The 21129-nt window shown below is 38.6% G+C and overlaps 1 protein-coding gene across 1 annotated transcript in view; it reads right to left on the bottom strand.

The window, feature by feature from the left end:
• DLG2 (discs large MAGUK scaffold protein 2) overlaps window positions 1-21129 on the bottom strand; it is a 2041254-nt gene that overhangs the window by 973698 nt on the left and 1046427 nt on the right. The window lies entirely within an intron of this gene.

Raw genomic sequence — 21129 nt, 5'->3', positions numbered from 1 at the left:
TGGAGTTAAACCAAGTTTCAAATTCTGATTCTACCCCATCTTAGCCCTGTGGCAGATTTAGTGGCTGTTAACACTTAAAAAATAGTTTTCCTATCCCAGGCATCATTTTAAGTAATATATATGCATTAACGTGTTTAATACGTATAGGAACTATAAATCATTGTTGATCCTGTTTTTATCCTGAGGACCCTGAGGCCCAGAGAAGCTAAGGAACTTCAAAGCAACACCGCTAGTAAGTGACAGAAGCAAGATCCAGGTTCATGCTCTTGAGTAATATGCCATCTGTAAGCCTCCATGTACTCAGTAAAAGAGGTTAATAGATGGGCGTTATTAATATTGTGCTGTTCATTATTATGGATTTTTTAGGAAGCAGTGGTAAGAATATCACAGTGGTAAAGAGCACGGACTCAGGTTCAAGTACTGGAACCACTGACTATGTGTCTTTGGGCAAGTTATTTAATATTTCAGGGCTTCAGCTTTTTTTTTTTTAAATATAAAAATGATATTAATAGTAAGGCCTGTAAGAGTTATTTTATAAATGAAGTGAGATGATACATGTAAAAGACTTACAATAGTGTTTGGAATATAGCACACAATAAACAATCTGTTTTTTACCCATATTGCTCAAATATACTTAGTTTAAAAAAATAAAATCATGCTATACATTTTTCTGTCACCTGCTTTTTCTCCATATGATAGCATATCTTAATTAAAGTACATCTATCAACATTTTCATTGGCAGCATATAATTCTAATGTATCACTATACTATAATTCAACTAATTTCCTATTGTTAGACATCTAGGTCTTTCAAATTTTCTTGTCTAGTGTAAACAACATTGCATATGAACACCCGTACGCACAAATGTCTGCATAGTTTACCTTAGGTTAAATCCCTAAGACTGAAACTTCTAACTTCATAGTCACATAATTTTAACAATAATGAAGGAAATCGTATAGAGGAGTTAAATGACCTATTTAAAATCTTTCAGAACCAACGTGAGTTCCCTAATTAGAAAGAATAGCTTCCAAAACCACAGTTACATAATTACATTCTTTTTCTCAATGCAAAGATTTAAAAGGGACTAAGGCTCCTCAGCTAGTAAAAGGCCAGGCTAAATTTGAACCCAGATGTGTTTGATTCCCAAACTTCACTCTTTAACCCATAAAAGGTGATGTGTGTAAGGCATCTTCTTTACTTAATAATATAATCTGAAAACTGGCTTAGGTGCCTTGGCATATTCAGATGAAGAGATTCAATAGACATAGGTATTGAATTCTTTGCATCCTGGTGAAGCACTGCTCTTTTTATTTATTATACTTCTAAGAAATAAAAAAAAACATGCTACATAGAAGGACAGTCTTGATGGAAAACCTTATTTAAGTTTGCTTCTAAGAGAGGAAAATGTATCTTTTTCAATAAAGACTGATGTTTCTAAACCCCAAATATCACTCATTCAAATACCCATTACCACCACATGGTCAACCCCTTCATCAATATTTTAAGAAAACAACAAAACTTGTTTTGGAAAATAATTCTTTCATTTTTGCAGTAAGTTGTTTCATCACTAACAAAACTAGATAAATGCCCTTAATTAGGACAGACTACTTCTCATAGGTTTGAGTCAAGAGATGCCAAAATGAGTTCTTGGATGGTGGCGTTAAGGATCTCTCAGGTCTATCTTTCCTAATGTAAACATTTTCTTCCCTTTATTCTATCCCACTCTTGTTTATATACAATTTAGTTCAATTAAATAAGCATATTTATTTCCAATCAACTAATTACTTTATTCTTTAATGTTTTGAGGGTCTGCTATGTCCTGGAAATAAAACCTGAAGACAATATAGTTTCTTCCTATGAGAAACTCCTAGTCTAACAGATGGATAATGTGTCCTTCAATTTTTTCTGAAATATAAAATGCCTTACAAATTCAAGCTAGGCTTAAAGAGGTGCTATATATTGTGGTGAAAAACTGGAACACACACAAAGGAAACACAAAACATATGGTAACCGAAAAGAGGTGGTAGGAAAAATATTTTTAATTGATGCCATGGCAAATTTAAATTTTACAAATTACTGTGGGACTTTCATATAATAGAATGGAAGGCACAGTTTAAGTGCATCCACATTAGGACCACTCAACATAGTAAAAATATAATCAAATGAAAGTTCTATATCATAATTGCCATAAAGCGAAGCAATTATTTATCTTAAGGGGGGAAAAAGTCTATTGGCACTTAAGGAACAAAAATAGCAGTTTGCTGTTTAATGTATCCTCCTTTTCTCATTTCTCTACGAGAATCTCAGAACTTCATTTCCCTTGTTTCTTAAATATGTATACTTCAAATAAGAGCTCAGACTCTTAAGAGATGTTTTGCTCACACTCTTCCCATCTTATATATTATTTCATGGACACAATGCACGGAATGAAAATGATTTTAAATGAGTCTTCATTACACTCCTTACCAACTTCATAGAAATATGGAAATCTATGATTTTAATATCTTTTTAAAAAATCATTAACACCCTAGTCTTTATATGTATTTATGGTCATTTTTCCTTTTTGCAGCATGACCATATTACTCTTTTTTTTTTTTTTTTTTTTTTTTGGTGGTACGCGGGCCTCTCACTGTTGTGGCCTCTCCCGTTGTGGAGCACAGGCTCCTGATGCGCAGGCTCTGCCGCCGTGGCTCACGGGCCCAGCCGCTCTGCAGCATGTGGGATCTTCCCGGACCGGGGCACGAACCCGTGTCCCCTGCATCGGCAGGCGGACTCTCAACCACTGCGCCACCAGGGAAGCCCAACACCCTAGTCTTTAAATTGTTTCCTGTACCCATGACTCTTTAGCTATCCTTATAATGCTTTGTCTTATCTACAAAAGCAAAAGAGTGAGTGATGTTTGCTCTATAGCTGGTGAAAGCTGTCAGTATACATGGAACTGTGATAAACTCCCATGTTCTGGTCAGAAGGCTGTTTACTTCCTGAGACTTACACCAGTGAAAAAGTCAGTGGATGAGATTAGCCATCTTTACTGAGGGGAAAATATGCTTCCCAAATCACATAAGAGGTGCAAGGGCCTGGCAATATTTCCCTCATAGGAAACAGGGTCTAGTTTCAGGAAGATATAACTAAAATATAATGTTACAAAAGAAAGCTATAGACTGTGCTAATCCCATTATTGGTATCCAGCAGGTCAAAGAAATAGTGATTAAGTGCCTAGGCTCTGGAGTCAGCATATCTGGGCTCAAAACTCAGCTCCGCTTCTTACTGACAGAAATATTCACCTATTCTCTTTGGCTCATCAGTATCCTTATACATAAATAAAGATAATAAGAATTCCCTCATAGGATTGTTCTGAGGATTAAAAGAAAGAAAATACATGGAAGTACGTAAAACAAGGCCTGGAATATGGCTAACACTCAATAAACAGTACCAGTTATTATTAATTTTTTGACTGTCATTTAGATTTTTACTATATCTGGATTTCTAATTGCCTTTTTTCTTTTCCTATATCTTTCCTTAATTTCAATTATTTTCAAACACTATATCATGTTTTTCTTGCCTTATCCCCAATTATTTTTAAACTCTGCCTCATTATATGTATTCTGTCACATCTTCTTTCACCCAGAGGCTTCTTACTAGAGTTCTTTGGTCATCTGAAGGAAATTGCACAAGTTTTTCTCTTGTCCTGTTTTTGCAAATATTGCCCATCTCTCAGAGTAGCTAAGAGAATTTCAGGATGTAATTTACACTAATGGTAAATCAATGTAAATAAATGTAATTTACACAATGGTCATCAATGATGCCAGGCATAGAGCATAGAGTTACTCAGTTGATGGTAGTAAACATTATTTTTACCCAGTGTCCTTTGTTCTTTTTTCTGGCTAGCTCCTGGTCAGTTTCCAGGTATTAGTTCAGAAGTAGCTTCCTGTGAGAGACTCATCTCACTGTTCCCCAAACTGTTCTTGGATTTTAGTCCATTCTTCCAACACGCATCTCCAACTCTGTGCTTTCTACTCACAAAACACTTTATAGTTCAAACATTTTCTCTCTTGTATTGAAATTCTCCACTTTTCTGTTTCCCCCCAATGAAGCTTCAAGATCTTTGAGAGCCAGGAATGTGTCTTATTGTAACTTCCTTTCCTAACTCAGTGTGGGGTAACATAAGCAGTAAAACAAGTTTATTGAATTGTTTCTACACAACTTAGGATAAGACAGAGACTGTGACAAACTCATCAAGGTTCTGTCCCTGAAGTTTTAAGTGAATATTCAACAGACTTCTTCTCTGATATCTTTATTTCAGTCTTTTTACTGAAGAAAATTTTCTCTTCCATCACATTATATTTTCATTTTTCTTCACTTTTATTTACAAAAGAAATTCATTTCTAGCATTCTTCCAAATTTCTCTATAAGATGAGCAATGAAATGTGGAGAAATTCATTTATACAGATAATAAAAGCTACCTATGTTTCTAGAAAGAATTCAGAACAAAACCTTGTTCTTCAAATGGTAAATAAACAAAAGAATAAACATGCATGTAACCCATATGAAAAAATTTTTAAGTGGCTACATCCAAACAAGTGTTGATCTCTGTTGCAGACCTTATTTCCTATAATATAGCTTCATGAAAGTTAACTTTCACCAAATCAGGACATCTTGGTATTCCTGTAACTTGTAGTGCCAAATGATCCAGGCAATAGGACTGGTTGGGAATCCAGGATCAAAAGTGCTGTAGGCACAGGATTTAAAATAAGCCTATAGTATGAGACATTTTAGAAAATGTGGATTATGTCAGTTAATAATAATGAAACTTTGAGCAAGTTGCTTAACTCCAATAAACTTGTATTGACTCATCTGTAAAAGAGGGTAACACTACCTTCCACAGAACTGTTGAGAGGATTACATGAGATCATTTATTAGAAAGTTTTTTGTAAACTTGGAAGAATAAATCTAATAGGATGGTTAAATATTGTAAAGCCCTCAAGTTGGCTAGTTCTGAATTTCAGCACAAAGTACTCTTCTTGCTTTCATTTAATACTTCTGACAATTTGGGCCTATGTTTTTCTGTCTCTCCAAAATGAAGTCATTTGAAGGCAATATTATCTCATTCCTCATCTTGTTTCCCAAAGCATATGGCTTTCAACATAGTAGGTATTCTAAAGTCTGCTGAATGTATGAAAGAATGACGAAGAATGGAATAAATGAGCAATAAGTAACAAAAAAGTTAAATAAATAAATTATTCTTCTGACTTGAGGACACTATCTGTTAAAGGATTTTAGCAGAAAAGAAAAATGTTGACTATGGTTGACAAATGTAGAACTGTTCAAAGTACAATCATCCCATGTACCCCAAAGTAGGGGGGAACTGGATATTGGTGAGTACACTTGGTAAAGGAGGTAGGTAGACCAAAGGTGGTTTCATTTTAATTTTTTTTTTTTTTTTTTTTTTTTTTTTTTTGCTCACTGTTGTGGCCTCTCCCGTTGCGGAGTACAGGCTCCAGACGCGCAGGCTCAGCGGCCATGGCTCACGGGCCCAGCCGCTCCGCGGCATGTGGGATCTTCCCGGACCGGGGCACGAACCCGCGTCCCCTGCATCCGCAGGCGGACTCTCAACCACTGCGCCACCAGGGAAGCCCTCATTCTAAGTTTTGAATGCTTAATGCCATAATGCCCATAAGCCTGCTGTCCCTCTGGCCACATAAAGGTGTAGTTGCCAGATGCCTACAGCCTCATAAAGTTCTATTGGCAGAGCACCTTCTCCCTGGAATAGAATAGGATGTGAACTGCCAAGCTTTGCCTCAGTGACTCTCTATTTCCTCTTTGCTGGCTGACCAACCTCATTCTCATAGATATATTTTATTTATACCCATGAATTCCCTCATTTAGATGACACTCAGGTCTTGATGACCTGGGAGCCCTCCAGTCTCTCTCAGATAACCTACATATCCAAATCTAATAAGGCTTGATTTTATAAGTTAACTCTGAGGTTAATCTTATTTTCTTCATTTCACAGTTCAGGGGTACCTAACTGCTCTTTCTCCCCTCCCCCTCCCACAATGTACTTCCTACAGATTCAAAAAGGTTTTGAATAACTTCACAGTGATACATCTGTTTCAGATTATTGGAAACTAGTTATGGATATTTGGGGGGGCATGAGGTCCTCTTCCTACTTAACATGTGCTCTCCCATCCTTCTGTGTCAGAATGACTGTGCAGAAAGGTACTCTGGCCTGCTTAGCTGACCAGAGTGACCTAAACTTAAGTATAGCGTATTGATTTACTTTGGCCAATGAAATGTGCCATTTCTTGTCGAGGTTATGTGTCATTTCTTGCATTTTTAAAACAACTGCCAGGTCCTTAGCATTCCTTCCCTTTTGCTGTAGCAGCTTCATGAAGTGGAGCATCTGTCATCCTGGGTTCCTGAGTAAGGATGTTAAAGTCAAATATCCCACCACCCCCATCACAAAACATGAAGTTTGAGAGATCAGTGAGCCTTGGTGTTTAAAGACACAGATTCTGTGGTTGTCTCTCCCACATAATCTAGCCTATTCAGACCCAGGTAAGGTTACCGTTATCATTTGGTTCCCCCTTACAATTCCTGTAGCAACAGATTCATGAACTGGTTCGAGTATGTGGGCACTTAGTCAGCTTAGAAACTTTTTCTCATTAAAATGAATAAACTCCAATAAGTATCTATTCATCTCCGTCAGTATCTTATGAGATTTGCTAATATGGATCAGTATCCCTGAGTTTGACTGACTGTCATTCTGCTGAGCTAGAGTTTTGGGGCTTGCAAAACAGCCTGACCCTGGAGCTTGATGAGTTCACCAAGGGAATTCTCCCCTTTTGAAAGTTTTTTGAAGCCAGGTGGCTCTTTGGGCACATCTAAGCTATGCCCGTGCCTGTTTATTAGAAGCGTTAACAATAGTCATTGATGTTTTAAACTTGAATAACCTACTGGGGTAATACATTCCATGTATTTAAAGGGCAAACTGAGTGTCTAACACTATTGTGCATCTGTAATGCACCAGATCACGTGTGCTTTTATACGTATTCTGCTCTATAATTTTCTTACATGACAACCATGTAAGGTAAATTGACCTATACTCACTTTAGAGAGGAGTGGCTTAGTTAAGTAATCTGATTGTACAGCTTATATGGAGCCAGAATTTCAACCCAGTTATTCTGGCTCTAAGTCCAGAAGTCATTATACACTGTAAAGAATTTTATTGGATGTTTATCATTCGGCTAAAAGAGCCTCCTATCTCCTACATGCAAGGATCTGGTGAACACGTCCCTATTTACCCTCTCTCTGTGGCACTTAATTTGATATACTTTGAATACACAATACTTCTATTTTTCATTTTATTCATTAGCAAGAATGAACAATACCCAATAATGAGACTAAATAACATAATCCCTACGGAGCCAAAGTGAGTCATATGCAATAATTTACAAGAAACACCCAAATAACTCTAAAGGATGATAATTGAATATGCATTATGACACAAATATGCTTAACTCATTCCAAAGTGGCTTACCCTGACTCCCTGATCACTCACCTAATCAATATTAATTTTTCTTAAATAAGTAGGCAATACGTATGGCTGTCAGAAGGCAGGTCTATAATATTTCTGCTTTACGACAGAAGAGGGAGAGTAGAAGCAGTTGTGAACATAGTTGTCCATAGCACTTTGCCTCTGTATTTTTCAGTGTCCTCTGTTACCCCCAACCTTGACTGCTTTGGCTCTGGTCTTAGTACCTTAATTCTAACTTGGATCATTGGGCTAGATTCTTTTGACAGCAGTTTCTATACCCAAAGGACCTTAGTCTGGACCAGAGAATTATCCCTTGCTCATGCCTGCAGGGCATTTGGTCCCCATTTTAGGTGACACCCTATACTCACATTACACCCTACTGTCCCGGCTCCCTCCTTAGGAATAAAGAGATTTTGTAGGCCTCAATTGTGCTTGCTCAAAACTTCTATTGGCCTTAAAAGTTAGCAAGTACATGCTAATGCAAGTCAACATGGTGTCACTGAAACAGGATGGGGTTGGGAGAAACCCCATTGGTTGAGACTCAAACAAATTTATTGACAGACCATCTCTATCTTTTGCTATCCACAAGGTCATCAAATCTTACAGCCTCAATGTATTCATCAGTAAAATGGAGATTATAATAACTACCTCCAGAGGTTTTGTGGAAAATAATAAAACAACAACAGAAACAGCAGACCATATGAATGTCCTAGTACAGTGTAGGCACATAGTGGGTGCTCAATCAGTGTTAATTCTTACTCTCTCTCCCTCTGTGTTAGTCAGTATAGGTTAGGTTTGTTGTAAGAATACAGTAAATCTCAGTAGCTTAATAAAACTAAGGTTAGTTCTCACTCACACGACATCATTGCAGGTCAGCAGGGCACTCTGCTCTACATAACCGCTCAGGGATCTAGAATAAGAGACTCCAAATTTTGTAGCTACACCATCTCTGTGTCAGCAGAAGAACATACTGGAGGGGAGATACATTGATATTGCTTAGGCCTGGGTATGACACATATCACTTTTCGCACAATCTATTGGCCAGAACTATTCATGTGACTCATTCTAATTACAAAGGGGTAAGCAATAAAGAGTGGCAGGTCAGGTGACACCACTCTCTTTGCCATTTCTTCTCTATTCCTATATAAGAAGTAGATCTCAATAAGATATTTAGTGATACAAATATTACCTGTGAGTAGGCCTTCTAAGAGATCTTTGGCAAGGCTCAGACAACTTAGATTTTGAAGACTCTGTTTCATTAGATCGTTCCCTCAGCTCAGGTTTAACCCAAAGTCAGTGGGTTTCAGTTAAGAGTGGCCAAAACCAACATATGATGCTTTTTGTTTCCTCTGAACAAATTGTCCAAAATCAGAGAGGACTGTTCAAGCTGGTTGCCAAGTGAGCTTGCTGAATCTGCTTTTTGATAGGTCCTTCCTAGGAGTACAGCAAAATCAAGTCCCCAAATTGCAAGGTGGTGTGAATCGCTGATTAATTATTTATATGTCAATGCCAGTGAGAAGATGAATTCCATCTATTGAAAAATAGGTGTGAAGATCTGCCTAAAATAACATTTTTCATTCCCAGAGACAGAAAAGAAGGTAAAAAGTCCTTTCAGCTAAGGCAGAACAGTATGTTATGAACATCCTTGGAGTGAAAGAGCAACATCTGCCACTAAGGAAGCTCATTACCATTGGCTTAAAAAAAATCAGAAGCTTCAAGATAAAGTACAGAAACATCTTTCTATCTATTCGATAGCTCATTCAACAGTTATTTGGTACATGTTATGTGGCAGCCACTAAGTTAAACACTGGACATACAAAGATAAGCAAGACACTACTCTCCGTAGGCTCATAGCAATGAAAAACGTGCCTCCTGATAAGCTGATGATGTAGTACATCTTGTAGTACAATTAAGAAGTCCCTACATAAAGAGAATGTAGATTCTTTTTCATCTGACCTGGAAAAGCCAAGAAAATTCAGTATAAGAAATCTACACCACCCAATTGGGAGTGAGCGTCTTAGGGAAAATTATACAGAAACTTTTTGATTTTGGGAAAAACATCTAGCTGTCATACTTGACTTCATCTATCTAGTTGCTTAGGTAACCAGAAGACATAAGAGAAACATTGGGAAAATGCACTGAATGGTTAATCGATAGCAACATAGTTTTCCTTTTCAGATTCTGAATTTGTCTGAAAGTTATTATGTTTTCTTGGTTCTATAATATATGGGTTCCAATGGCAATAAAACTCATCTAAGTAATTCAAGATAAACCACAAACTCAGTGCTTATAAAATTATTGTTTATTTTAAAATACTTAGTATATTGCTTGGTATAAATAAAATACTCAATAAAATTTAGCCACTGTGATTATATTTGCACAAGAATTTGCATTGTTATCACAATCCCAACAATAACAGAGGGACAGAGAATGTCTTTGGATATACAGCTTACAATCAGCAGGTGGAATATGTTACATATATTTTTGTTATCACATTTCTAAAATAATATAAAGCTTACTCACTTCAGCCTGGCTTAATAATGTGGGTATTTTTTGAAAGCTTTTCAATTCAAACTTTTTCCAAATAGAAGTATGGTGAAAGATAATATAAAATCTGTGAGATACTGTGAAATACAGTAAGATACTGCTCCAGTGCTTAGGGAGTTTACAAACTAGTAAGAATGTTAAGAGAAAGACACAGATAACTATGATGAGATTGGGCCAGAGGAGAGTTAAGGAAAACCATGGAGATTCAATAAAGGGCACATCTTGGAAAATGAGGAAAGGTTCCAGCGAGGAGGTACCACTAAAATGGCATTGAAAAATCGGAGGATTTCAACAGGCTGAGACAAAGGAGATTTAACCAACTGGGGGAAGCGGGAGTATATTCCAAATGAACAAGCATGGAGGCAAAAAGCATCTAATATATTCCAGAAAGATAATCCCACTTCACTGGAGAAAAGGGATTGTTGGAAGGTATGGCTAGAGAGGCACAATTAAACCAAATTAGAAATAAATTTGAATTGCAGAATAAAAAGCTAAATAAATCTGTAGGTATCAAGAAATACTATCTTTATACTTGTAGTCTGTCTCCCTCATTGTCATGAAAGGAACTTCCAGCATTGCCACTGCATCTCAGAAACCAAAAGGAAAAACAAATAAGGCAGATAGAGCCAGGGTTTAGTCTTCTGAATTACAAAACAAGTTATTGAAAGTCAAAATCAGGGAACAAAGGGAAGTTCTGCAATGGCAAAGGAATTAGAAAGAGAATTAGAGACAGAAAGAGGCCTCACTAGTGACTTTACTGGAGGAGAGTCCTGGGATCTGAGAGGTAATTACAGGTGGAGTGGGAATGGTGATGACCTCCAGATCTGGCCAGAGTTGGGGGAAGCCTTTGTTGATGGCTGTGGTCACAGCCAGGATGCTGTGCCAACTGAGCCTTGTTAGTCTTTAGTCTCTTTGCTGTAGGATATAGGCTTTCCAGACTGTGACTTGTCCACAGAAGGATCCCTTTCCTCGGCCCACGGACTTGGATGGATTTCTGTCTTAACTGCTCTTCTGTGTGTGACCAGCACCCCTCATTTTCCCATGGTCAAGGACACTTGGAAGACAGCTTACTCCACTTCCCCTTCACTGTTTCACTGCCTCTGAGCCAGAAAGTGGGCTGGAATACAATAGAGCGGTGACTGTGTGAAAGAGGGCTTTCACTTCAGGTATCTTAAAGGGACTAGACAATGGTGAAACCTATTACAAAGGTGAAGAAGAATAATCAAGATATCTGACGAGGTTGGTGGAAGTAACAGATACTGTAGTTTATCTGAGATGCAAAAAGGTCTAAGATTTTACATCTAAATGCACACTTAATATTTATAGTTGTGATCCAATAAACTAAATATCACCTAAGGGATAAAGATACGATTCCTCTTCTTCAAGAGTACCCATGTAAGGTATATTAACTGGAATATGCAAAGATGAGGCCTGATCCACCATAATTGCTCAAATGTTTGGTAATAATAGCAGTTCATAAGACTCAGAAATATTGAATAACTTCATCCAAAATTGTATACCTGATAAGTTGCTGAGAAGGCTCAAATCAGTTGTTCTGCCCCTTTCCACAATACCACAGACCCATCCTCCACTGCTTTATCTTTGACACGTAGAGGATAAAGTTATTTTAAAATTTATGATACTATAAAACAAACTGCACAGTAGTATTTTTCTCTTTTTATTTTGCTAACTCCTCATTAGCACCACTATCTGCCCAATTACCCCAGTTTGAAACCCTAAGAGCTCTGCTGAAACCTCTTTTCTTGTCCGAAACATAATAAGCTTCCAGCTCTTTTCAATTATATTTCTATAATTTCTCTCATATCCACCTCCTCTTTTTTTCCCACTACCACGACCCTAATGAACACCAGTTGCTTTTAATCATGGCATTTTGACATGAGGCTTTGACATTCTTGGATGATGCAAAGAGTAATGAGATGGATTTCAAGAAACTGGTTACTATTAATAAGAGCAAAATTTGGACATAATTTTATTAAAAAATAGATTAGAAAAAAATCTAAGTCCATCCTCATAATAATAGGATTCTAACTCACTTGCATCCCTATCTGTACACCTTATTGAGAGTAGAGAAAGGGGTAGAGTTCCAGCTATTGAAATGCTGAATGTACATTCCCCAGGTTACATCCTTGGTCTGTATGGATGTCAATGTCATCCTTCATTCGGTTTTTGACAGAAACCAAGTTTGACAACAATAGTCAAGCTACCACTTCACCTACAATTTCCTTTTCCTCTAATTCATCCTATATGCTGCCAGAAGATCATTTTTCTTAAAGGACAATTCTCTGAAAATATAATGTCCATGCTTAAAAGTGTCCTGTGGCTTCCCATAACCCAGAGTTGAGTCCAAATCCCTCACATTGAAATATGAAGCTCCCCTCAACCTAGCCTCACTTTATTATCTAGCTCCTAATAACTTTCCTCAGTCACCCTTCATTTCAACCAAACCAAAACGCTGACTCTACCCTTCCACATTAATGCTAGTAGGATGCCTGTATTTATACCATTCCTTCCTTCTGCAATGGTTTGCATGAACTTGTCCATGCACCCAAATGCAACTGAGCCTTTAATCACCACCTCAAAACTACCTCCTCCACGAATGCTTCCTAACCATTGACATTCAAAATATCTTTTCTTCATAACTCTTAATGCTTTCTATCATGTATAAGCATTATTTTTGCCTGAGGAGGAAGAGGATGATAAAGTAGAGAAGAAAGAAGAGAAAAGTGAGGATGAAGAGGTGGAGGAGAAGGAGAGAAAAAAACGTAAGTTGGCAAAAGAGAAAGAAGAGGAAGAGGAAGAATCAAAGAAAAGACAGAGGAAGATGGAAGGTGTCTTCAGAAGTGTTTGAAGGAATTCTATTAAGAAGGAGTATGAAAAAGGCAACCTTTAGCAAATCTTGGAAAAGCAGAATGTTCAGTGGTTAATAAGAACATGAGCTCTTAAGTCAGAGAGAATGGGTTCAAGCCCCAGCTCTCTGATTTGCTAGATCTGTCATATCAGGCAAGCACAGTTTTCTTATCTGTTAAATGGAAATAACAGTAGTAGCTATCTCACAAGATTGTTGTGAGGAAGAAGTAAGATTATATTAGTGATGTGCTTAAGATAGAATCTGGCATATGATTTTGAGTTCTATAAATTGAAACTGCTATTACACAGTATGAGAAATGATTTTTACCATTTCTCTTAAAGTAGGAAGATGGTGGCTGGGAATCAGGAGAAGAGCTGAAATGTGTATATTCCAAATTCCATACTATAAACTGAATGAGGGCTGGGCAGCAGTCAGGGCTGATTAATATTATTAAGTGAAAAGTGTGGAGAACTGAGTCCTGATTTAATAACCTACTGGCATCTGTTTAATCACAGCTCTAGATGACTTTCAGTGGATATTAATTTTTGGTCCCTAGAAATAGGCTATTGATATCTTGACAGAAAACAAGCAGAAGAGCAACTTCCTGTCGGTCAACAGGAGTCAGCAAAAAGCCTAGAGGCCTGAGCAGAAGAAGCTCAGATTTAAAGACCAGATCTAAAGGTGCTTTGGAAAAAGTCATGAGAATTGCCTGAAAGGGACAAGAAATATATGTACTTATATGTAGTTCAAAACCCAGTATAACCTAGTTCTCTTCTTTTGACATCCTCTATCTTCTGGAGTCTGGAGAGTAAGGATAATAACAGCTGACACAGCTTATTCCACTAGATCGTCTAAATGGGGTGTGGGTATGTGTGTGTGTGTGTGTGTGTGTGTGTGTGTGTGTGTGCGCGCGCGTATCACTTCTTTTAATTCTTATCCACTCTCTAAGATGGGTTCTGTTACTATCTTCATTTTGCATATTGTGAAACTGAGACTCAAAGAGATTAAAATATTTATTCAAGTGGTCTAAAAGTTAGTGGTAGAGCTATGCTGTGAAGCCAAGCAGGCTTGCTCCAGTCCTGTGCTCTAAACCATTAAGAGGTATCTTTTGCACTCTGCCTCACCTCAGTAGTAGAGATACATAATTTCTTTTCTACTTCTATCTTTTATGTTTCTCAGTCAGGGCACGTACACACAATAAATGAGAAGAAGCATTTGCCCATGACTTATCCCTGCCATATCTAAGTCAGAAGATCCTGAAGAGGACATCCTCTGAGTTATACCAACCCATTACTAAGACTCTATCTTGGTTTCCATTCTAGGTTCATTCAGTAAATATTCACCCAGTACCTGACGGTTTGTGACTCTTGATTTAAAGGTGGAGTTGGCTAATGGTAAACCACAATAGGACAAGTGATTTAAAATCTTTGAGTCTTCCTTTTCTCATCTGTACATAATGGATACTGATAATGCCTTCCTTGTCTCCCTTATTAGATCAATCTATTTTGCTCTCTCTCTTATTCTTTGGGATACAGATCTATGTCTTCATCCCTATTACAGTGCCTGGAATTTAATAGATAGTCAGAGATGTTTGCTGACTAATTGACTGGATGAATAAGTGAATAAATAATGATTAAAGCACTTTGAATGACATACAAAAGTAATTATTTCCCAATTGCCGGAGGAGTGAGCAGAGAGAAATCAGCAAGGCTAAGATGCCAGAGCTACTCCTCAATGTAAAAGCAAAAGCGTGGGAAGAGACAGAATGTCGGGACACATTGCCAATATCAGGGGAAATCTGATGCTAGTGGCAGATACTACCAAGATGGAGCCCTAGTCCAGGACAGAGAAGGAGGATAGGTGTATGACCACACCTTGCTTGTCATAATCGAGTCTTCCTTTTGGCTCTAACACAGCTGCCATAAAGCAGCCATCTTTGAGAAGTGTTTTCTGGACCACTTCTGACGGCCAAAGCAAGTGGTAGCTTTGCTCATGGCCTGCAGAGCCTACCTCAAAGTTCTAAAAATATTTTCAACTCCCACTTGCATGAAGTTCCATGGTTCTTAAAAATTACAGAAATGTTTTTCTTGCCATAACTGTCTCTAAAACTTTCACATTGCCAGGGTCAAACAGGGTTTTCACCTCATTCAGTTGCCCTGGTGCTCTGGCTTGATCCCTGACTCAGCTCCTTTTCCAAGAACCACATCCACATTTAAATCTTTTGACTTCATCTGCTATGGCAAGAAGTTTACTAGTCTCCTTTTCTATTGTAGAGGTGGTTGCTAAAGAAAAGGTTTATGGTGTTTTGGATGACTGTCAAAAGACATTTTAAGTAAACATGAAGTAAAAAAATTATGATACAACAGAATTTATAACATAGGGTGTTAATTTAATTTCACACACCAGAGATATAAACTTAAGGCTTTTTAGGCTGGAATATCTTACATTTCAGAACAGAGGCACCAACTGTTCCAGTATCAATAAAACGTTTCCATTTATTTTTTTACCCCATAGTTTCCATGCACTGAAGAATTTTCCTACCAAGACAACTGCATATAGTAAGTGATGATTTGATCCTTATTAAAAAAAAAAACAAAACTACAGTCAATATGTCTGGAACCATCATAACAAGCTTCCAATCAGGCTGAACAAATCATTGTTAGCAGAGTGGGTGATATAACTCCAGCCTAAAGCAAAGGAAGCAGTTTCTTTATTTAGAATACACAAGACTTTTGTAGAGCCAATGTTTTACTGGATTAGTCTTTCTGGAATATTGCAAGTAGCCTGGTTAGGAACTCAGGCTTTGTAGTAGACAGATTTGAGTTTGAATAGTGGCTCTATCATTTAATGTCTGTTAGATGCTGTATGTACAAGATACTTAATTAACCCCTTTAAGTTTCAGTTTCCCCAGTAAAAATAACAGTACATAACTCACAAAACTGTGAAGAGTAAGATAATGAATGTAAAATGCTTAGTGCAATGCCTTGCAAATTCAAAACTGTTAGTTGCTGTTTCTGTCATCATCACTATTCTCATTATTATCATCACCATCATCATCATCATGATGTCATCCTTATCTTCTAGATTCGAGAAGTATAAGACATGATTTCTAGTCACATTCCCTTTCCTACCTGAAATGTCCATCAGCCTGGGGACATGGTATGATGGTGAATTAATCAGGTCAGACTCAAATATCAGCCAGTTGATTACTACTGGCTCATTGGGAATCTCTACCTTTGGCAGAGGTCCAGACTTTTGATGTATTTTATTATCTAGATAAAACTAATTTGCCATTACCAAGCAGAGAAATCAGTTTTTCTAAGAAGAACAAAGGCAATTCTCAGTCCCTCCTTCTCTAAATCTAAGTAGTGGTGGGTTTTGGAATTGGTATGTGAGGCAACTTTCCCCCTACTCGCTCATCAACTGCCTCCCCCGCCCACCCAGTCTCCATCCTCTCCAGCTAACCCCTGCCTGACTCACAATAACGGCTCCTATTTTGATGTGTTTTTATATATTACATATTGGTCAGGTCCTCGGATACTGGGGTAGGCAGAAGTATGGCCTGCCAAAGGTGTCTAAAGAAACAGTGAGTGAGTATTAGAATCACTCAAACTGGGTTCAGATCCCAGCTCTAACCACTCACAATTGGTCACAATTGATCCGGGGGGAAGAATACACAGGCCCATGCAGGACATGGTGGGGCTTTCGACTCTAAATTGGGGATTACATGCTCTACTTTGCTAGGTCCCTGATAATGTATACAAAGTGCTTATAACAATGGTTAGCACACGATAGGCATTCAAAAAATAGAAGTTTCATAAAACGACTACTGATGCTTAACATGTCTTCATTTACTTTATCAGGAGCATGATGTCTGAAAGGATCATTTTTTCTGAGTGAGCATCTTGGCCTGGAACAGAATTAATGAGAAGTTTTCAAGAGCTTTGTCACAGTCTAGTGTAGTTAGATCCATGAATGGATTCGGTCGGTACAGGTGAGGTGCTTTAGAAGCAGATAGTGTGGGCAGTAGGCACCACTGTCATGGTGTGTAAAAGGCAGAGACTTCTGTGCTCAAAATCATCTTCCTCTTAGATACTTGAACACCCATCTTCGAAGACTGACAACATTTGCATATACTCTGCCCTCAATTTTTTTCCAGGGTCCCTCCGCAAAATGTTTCTTGTGTGTGAAAGGGGAAAAACAGAAGATAACACGTGGAGTTCTAACTCTTGCCTGGAAACAACGTGCAGCCCACGCCCTTTGTCTGGGACCACTGTGCACTTGGTGATGGGGGAAAGAGAGGAAGAAGGTAAAAAGCGCTCTGAAAGGGGCAGTGACAATAAAGACTACCTTTGTCTACAGCATACTTTGACTTCAAGTAGAATACTAAAATCTAACCCTTTCTTCTCCAAAACTGGCTGCTCAGGGACTTCCACATCAGGAAGGCCTGAGACCTCAGACACTGGGCCACCCCACAGAGAGAGGGACGTGGGCTTAGAAATTGACCCAGGCAAACAGAGAAGAGTTCAGAGTTAGGACTATGCAAGGCATTGGGCTGCAGCCTAGGCAGGTGACCTGCCACAACAAAGTCCCGGGGGATGACTGACAGATAAATTTGGTTTCGAGGACAAGGGCCAGGTGAAAAGCAGTGATCCCAGCAGAGGACTAGCTGCAGGCACACTGGACGGTGGGTACAAAACCTCAGCTATGACGGAAGAAGCAGGAGCCATGCAGAGTCATGGGACCTGGGATCTGAGTGCTGGCTGGGTTATCCAGAACATATCGAGAGGTCAACCTTGACTTCCTGCAACAGCTTCCAAAGGAGTGTCCTGGCCTCCAACTTCCACTCCTTTTAAAACCCTTCAGTGGCTTTGCATTGCCCTGAGAATAATTCCAAAATTGTTTAGCACCACAAGTTTTTCTCCCATTACTTTTCTCTGTTCCTGCTACCACTGAAGCACACATACACACATACTCACACATGCTTACACACACGTACACTCCCCTTTAAAAACAACCCAATTGTGACATCCCTTTGTCAAAAATCCCCCAACAGTTTTCCATTTAAGTCCCATTGTGCTCTAGAAGGTTTATGTAATCTTCCCCCAGGCCATCTCTGACCTCACTTCCTACCATTCTCTCCCTTGGTCACTCTTGCTGTTCCTCTGACACAGCAGTTACTGTCTCAAGGTCCTTGTGCCTTTTGGTTTTCTGTGTCTAGATATCTTGTTGGCTTGCTTTCTCATCTTCTTCAGGGCTCTGCTCAAAATGTTACCTCAGAATTCTAAAGGCCTGATCTGACGGCACTAACACAAATGTACCACCCCACTCAGCACACAAGCCTGAACCATCATTCCCCTTCTCTTTCTTTATTTTCCTTCACAGCTCTCAACATCACCTTCAAACTGATGCTAATTAGCATGTCTGCTTTCCATAAGACAAGGGACTTAATGGTGCTCACTTTACTGCTCTGTCATTAGTTCAGTGAATAGTGACTGCTGGACACTCAATAAATCTTTTTGAATAAATGGTATGGTATTTATTTAGCGCTTTTTACCTTCTTCCTCTCTTTCCCCCATCACCAAGTGCACAGTGGTCCCAGACAAAGGGCGTGGGCTGCACATTGTTTCCAGGCAAGAGTTAGAACTCCACGTGTTATCTTCTGTTTTTCCCCTTTCACACACAAGAAACATTTTGCAGAGGGACCCTGGATTAATTATCACCTATTTTAAGGAGACTCTCTGACCACCCTCAAACTGGTTGAGTTTCTCCTCTGTGCTTCCACAATACCCTGTGCTAATCTCTATATTAGCACCAAACACATTCACACTGGGCAGAATGACCTCTTTACTTACATGGTCTCCCCCTCTATTCTCCAAGCTCTGTAAGGTCCTGGACTCAGGTTTGCTCACTCAAGTAGATGTGGTGCACAGTAGGCAACCATGAGTGTTTGAAGAATGAATGAAGGGTAGTGAATAGGCACAATGTCAAAGAAACAAGGATGCCCTGATGCTGATTCCACTGAGCCACAGAATTGCTGTTCCTCATATTCCCCCAGGTCATGGTGGCTTCCAAGGTGCAGAGCAGGGCTGGGTCTACAGGTGGGGCTCAAGTAAGGAGAGGGACTAGGGATCAGGAAGGTCATTATATCCACTGCTTCTAACAAATAATGGCATTTATTACTTGTTACGTAGATTAAATAACAGATGTGAAAGTGTTAAGCACAAGGTTTGCAGATAGAAGATGTTCAATTAATATTAGGATCTCTTCCTTTCTCTTCTCACAGGAGAGAAACAAATAAATTGCTATGGGATTTCAGAGGAATTATGATATTCATTTTTTTAATATGTGAAACTTGAGGGTCCTAAGACATTAAATGACTTGCTTGAAGTCACACAGCTAATGAGAGGCAGAACTGGGGCTGGCTCTGAACTCTCCCAAATCCTAGATTACTGCTATTACAACCATATCCCCTGGTCTCTAAAGCCCCAGAGCTGGGGCTCTACCTAAAACATCCTAGATCTGAGTATCTATCCCACTACCCAATCAGAAAGGCAGTGATTTTTGTAAGAGAGATTGGGACCAAGGAGTTAGAAATCCAGTTTCCTTAGACTCCCCTGGGAGCATATTGCTATCTTCAGAGGAGACCCCTGAGGAAATCGCTGAAATTTTAATTTAAGTAAAATTATAAGCTCATTTGCCCTCTGTATGGCTCACATAAAACTAATTAGAATTCTCATGTCATGAATTGGAGAACCTTGGAATTCATACAAAACATGTTTATTATTTTGCATAATGAAACATGTCAACCTCCATGGAAATTAAAGCAACTAATCATCTCTTATCAATGACGTTCAAATGCCATCACACCTCCACTGAATGTCAGTTCTGTTCAGGTCTGTCATGGGTCCATATTACTTTGATCTGACAGCAGGCAGCCACATAGGTTTCAAGGAAGGAGATATTAAAAGGTATCCACTGATGGAGCTGTGGCTTGTAACCAACTGGCAATCAAAATGCACGCTACACCAGATGACAGAACCAAGGCATTCATGGTAAGAAAAGAAATGACTACAAACCCACATGAAGAGACAATCATTTTCTACATGACAGCTTCCCACAGATTGTTTCCAAAGGTAGACGTGCTCAGTGGTGTGGAGACTGGGGTACTCACTCCCTGCCTATCAGCTTAGTGTGTGTTCTGATACTAAAACTGAAAGTGATAACTAGTGATGGGCAACAGTAAGTAAGTTATGAAATGTCCTGGCATGATATTCAACATTTCCTAGGCTCGGCTTAAATTCTCTGAAATGCTTACACTGTTTTTCTATTTTACTCTGCAATGATTAAGAAACTAAGATCCAAAGAGGCTAAGTAACAGGTCTTCATTAATTCAGTCAATGACAAGGGGCTGACTGGGTGCCAGGTATTATGTGTGGGTCAGGGGAGGCAGATGAATAAACCTCAGTCTTCATCCTAATGAAACCCATCTTCTGAGACATCAACAAACAAAACTAAAACTTTCTAAAGCTCTGTTCAGGAGACAGTCAGAGTATGTCAGTAGAAAAAATTCATCACCTAAATAATTTATTAAAGCTACTGGTCAAAAACAAAAAAAAATAAAACAAAACAAAGCAAAAAGGTGTAAATGGAAATTTTGGTTGAAACACCAAAGCGATAATCTCTTGTGCTAAGAGAAAGCCATATTTTAAAAAATAATATCTATTAAATGCTGAGGCAGTCATTATCTAAAATTCCTAATCCCTGGCACTATAATTTTCTAAACACTTTCTGACATATTATCTTTCTTAAGCTCCATGTGTCAGGTATTAGTTTTTCATCCTACAGTTATGGAACTGAAGCAGATAGAAATAAAGTGATTTGTACAAGGCAACAGAGACAGGCAACGGTAAAGCTGGGGTTGGATGCAGGCATCTGAGAGGCCGGTACAAGGTTTTTTCCCAATACTCCACAGGATGAGCTGCTTAGTATCATGTAGACACACAGTATCAAAACTACTCCCAGAACCTACGTTTAGTAATGCCTAATCCCAGGCTGCTTCCACTGCAGATAGTGAATCTTACTTATTGTTTTATCCTTAGTAAGTTGTTTAAATATAAATGACGCTTCTTTTCAAGGATTTTAATATCTTCTTCTAAACATAGTTGAGTGGTTA

This window comes from Tursiops truncatus, chromosome 8 (genome assembly GCF_011762595.2).
Source record: "Tursiops truncatus isolate mTurTru1 chromosome 8, mTurTru1.mat.Y, whole genome shotgun sequence".
Lineage (NCBI taxonomy): Eukaryota > Metazoa > Chordata > Mammalia > Artiodactyla > Delphinidae > Tursiops > Tursiops truncatus.
Note: the sequence above shows the minus strand (reverse complement) of the source record. Positions and strands in the feature narration are given on the sequence as shown.